At 52.5% G+C, this 3,681-nt stretch overlaps 1 pseudogene; it reads right to left on the bottom strand.

Annotated features, from left to right (window-relative positions):
* Positions 1 to 1,399: 1,399 nt before the first annotated feature.
* Positions 1,400 to 2,987, bottom strand: LOC125534302 (annotated as a pseudogene).
* Between the last annotated feature and the right edge of the window lie 694 nt (positions 2,988 to 3,681).

The following is a 3,681-nucleotide window of genomic DNA, read 5'->3' as shown; positions in this document are numbered from 1 at the left end:
GAGGACGCTGAGATGTTTCAGAAAGCACTCCTGGATGGGGGTGATGTGGACATGTCTGATAAAGATGATGACACGGGCAATAGGGAGAACAATGGTAGTGATGGAGAACGGGAGGGTTCTAATGTGGCTGCAAGTCAACCCAATCCGTAGGCGCCGGAGAGGGGTTCAGTGCAGACTTCGTCCACACCTGTTCACACTCTGAGGTTTGGGTCCTTTGGGATGTCGTCTTCCGCACCTCCTCGACTGTGGAGTGACTGTGTCGATAATGATGATGTTGCAGAGCACAATTTGCCACCCATTCCGATGGATCCCATTACTGAGGAGCCACTTGTCTTGTCGCCGAAGTGTGGTTTGGCCTAGTCTGGCATGGCGCGCGCCACGAGTCCGAAGCGGACGACAGCGGCTGGGCAGGAGGCCATGGCGTCATCACTACCAGTGTCGGATCAGGCGGGGGTCGGCTACAGGCCGGCGGCCCGTGCTTGCTACACGAGTCCGACGCGGGCTGGCGAGGGGTCGCCACGCGCTAATGGGCAGGCGGCACAGGAGTGTCCCGAGCCCCAGCCAGCGCCCGCACACCAGATGGGTGCGCCTGAGAGGTCTTCGCCGCAGGCGAGTCCTGGGCAGGCGGCTCTGGACTCGGCCGCGAGACTACCTCCGGCACGATCTTCACCAGCTTCGTTTGGAGGGCGCCGGCCGGCTATGGGTCCTACGGGAGGTGGACCTGGAGGCTCCAGGCCGCCGACTCCCCCTTTGCCTGGTCACGTCACGGCGGACGGCCCTGCGGAGGAGGTGCCCATCCCGCAGCCGTGGTCTACTGAGGAGGTGATTGCGTTTGGCGGCCACCCGGACCCTGTACTCTCTAGCAGGCACGTCAGTACTCGGGTTCAGGACCAGCCAGATGCCGACGACTTTCAGCTTGGGCGCGCTATGCGAGCCGCCAAGCTTAGGGACGTCGAGGCCCAGACAGGTATGTCGGTTAATAAGCAATGTTCTATTCTGCATTTTTCACAGCATGAGATTATGAGTAGAGCCTATGACATAGGAGTCTCGCTTGGGACAAATGGGGTAGAAATTGTTAAATCAGTTAATGACATTTTAAACCTAGAGGCTGAGAGAGCCTTAGAGTTGATTCGACAGTTAGCGGCGGTTAAACCTATGTCGGATGCAGATATTCACAATTTTATAAGTCTCATTTCTATAAGTCTAAAGACTTTCGTTTTCCGTTTAATAAGTCTCATTTCTATGGCTTCCCAGCACACGCTCAGATATCAAGATGCATTAAATCATTGCATGCAACGATTAAATGAAAACCCACCAATGCATGTAAAAGTTCTTAGTTATTTATTGGTCACACATGCATGTATTGCAATTAATTCATTGAAAAACATAATTGTTTGAGAAAAACGAGTGCATTTATTGAGTCCTTTTGTAAACTATCAAAATTATTCCATCACTCATCATCTATTTTGGTTGGTGAGATTTTTTAGTTGAGCATTGCTATTTGGCTATCTAAACCGGTAAGGAGGGAGTACTAGTGGAGTAGCTAAAGCAGGGGATTGACCACTTGCCCGGTAAAAAGAACAATGCCACTCTTGTCCTCCCTGATTAGGAACAGGGACGGGTGATCTGCCATGAAGTCAACATGAGCCGCCGGTTCCTCCTCCGCCGTGATGGAGAACCCCATCATTAAATCAGCTTCAGTGGCCGCAGCGGCCATTGTTCCATCCTCGTTCACCTCCACAACGCACTCGTGGAGTACGTTCTGCACCGCTACAGGCGGCGCTGGCTCTGAGAATTCGATCATCTCCGACCAGTCGTATGTAAAGTGGAACGGTAGCTCCAGACCAAGGCCTTTCAGCACATCTCGCGCATCTATCTTGGATGACACCTGGAACTTTGGGATTCTCAGGTTCCTCACCGCGACGTGTCGTGTTGGGACGCAGCGGTCCAGGAACTCGGCGGTGCCGGAGGAGCTGATCTCGCGCACCAGGGCCTGCAGGCCGTCGCGCTCGTCGGGGAGGTAGATGTGCATGCTGAACTCGTGGTTGCCTTTGCTCTCGTAGGGCAGCAGCAGGACTTTGAAGCCGGGATGGCAGCTGATTCGCTGATCGTTTGTGCTCGTCATGAACGGCACGCGCACACGGCTCCCGTCGGCGTCGGGCAAGAAGAAGTCGTCGTCCAGTGTGTTGTAAGGAATGAACGGATCTAGCCATGTGCCCCTCACATAGAGCGCGTTGCCGATGACAAGATGACAAGGACCGTCGAGATGGCGTCGAGGTGGCCTTCTGGCATGAGGTCCTTGATGAAGCCGCCTGTCTTGTCCTCAAACCAGCGGTTGATCTCAACCCTCGCCTCTTCCACCTTAGGTTGATTAATTCTCAATTAGTTGGACAAAACAAATTAAAAATACAGGCAATATATAGCGGTATGATCGATCGACATTTTCTGTGTGTATATATAGGAACTAGCTAGGCAAGATCTGAATTGCAGCAGAAATTAAGAGAAGTGTGGTTGCCGGACGGATAATAATCAATTAAGTAGTGGAGAATTACTGTGCGTACATTCTCTCTGAATGGCATGGCTCGCACCGCGGCCTTGAACTTGGAGGCGACCTTGTCGGCGAAGGCGGGCCTCAGCCGGAGCGACGCGTCCACCCAAACGCCTACTGCGCACCGGATTTGGGGCTCCACGCCATCGGCCCTCCCGAATACAAGGGTGGCCACCTCCGAGGCGAGGGCCGCATGCGCAGCGCCGCGGGAGAGGCCCAGGAAGGAGACGATCTGGTCGAGGGTGTCGCCCGTGGCACCGGCAGCGAGAAGGACGAGCACGGAGTGGATAGACAGCGGGGAGATGGCCAGGTTGCGTTTCTCGCCGTCGCCGCTGAGTTGAAGCAGGAGCCGCGTGGAGAGGGCGGTCAGGTCCGTGATGGCTCCGGCGAGGTCCTCCATCTCCATGGAACGGTGCGGCGTAGGGCGGTAGGGGTGGGTGTCTCGGTGGGTGAGGCAGTGGCGAGGTGTATCGTAGGAAGGGAGTTGGGGTTTTATAATTCAAATTCCTTCCTCACGAAGTTCCAGGGTTTTACTCTATAACTGGTATTTATTGCCGGGAATGATATTACTGTACTTCGCCCTGAAGTTTTCTAGAATAAATGGATTTTTATTTTCTTTATCAGAAAATATACAATGTGTATTATACGGTAGCGCGATATGTCACTGATCTTCTAAGCGCGCGCGCACTAGACAAAGCCGGTCGGTCGGCTAACGATCACCGCGGGTCGGACAACCGTCACGCTTGATCACGGTCCTGTCTTCATTTCTGTGGAGATGACTAGTCGCCGATGTTTATGTCAAGCCTCTCATTTTCTCACTCAAATGTATGGTCTTAACCTTTTGGATATGGTGACCTCAATGAAATAATTCAAAATGATATGGTGTAATAAAATTATGGGGTTGTTTGGTTCTAGACCTAGCATTGCTATACTTTGCCACACATTTTTGTCAAGTTTGCCTAAGGTTAGTTCATCAAAATAAGAGCCACAAGTTGGCAAGCCTAAGAAAATCTTACCACACTTTTTGTGTGTATGTCGTGTGGGGTTTAAGTCTGGCTTGCCTAAGATGTGGCTGGAACCAAACACTCATCTAAATTGGTCAAACTTGCCTAACCTAAAATGTGGCAATCTTT

The sequence above is a fragment of the Triticum urartu genome, chromosome 2, assembly GCF_003073215.2.
Source record: "Triticum urartu cultivar G1812 chromosome 2, Tu2.1, whole genome shotgun sequence".
Taxonomy (NCBI): Eukaryota; Viridiplantae; Streptophyta; class Magnoliopsida; order Poales; family Poaceae; genus Triticum; species Triticum urartu.
This window is presented reverse-complemented; position numbering and strand designations above follow the sequence as displayed.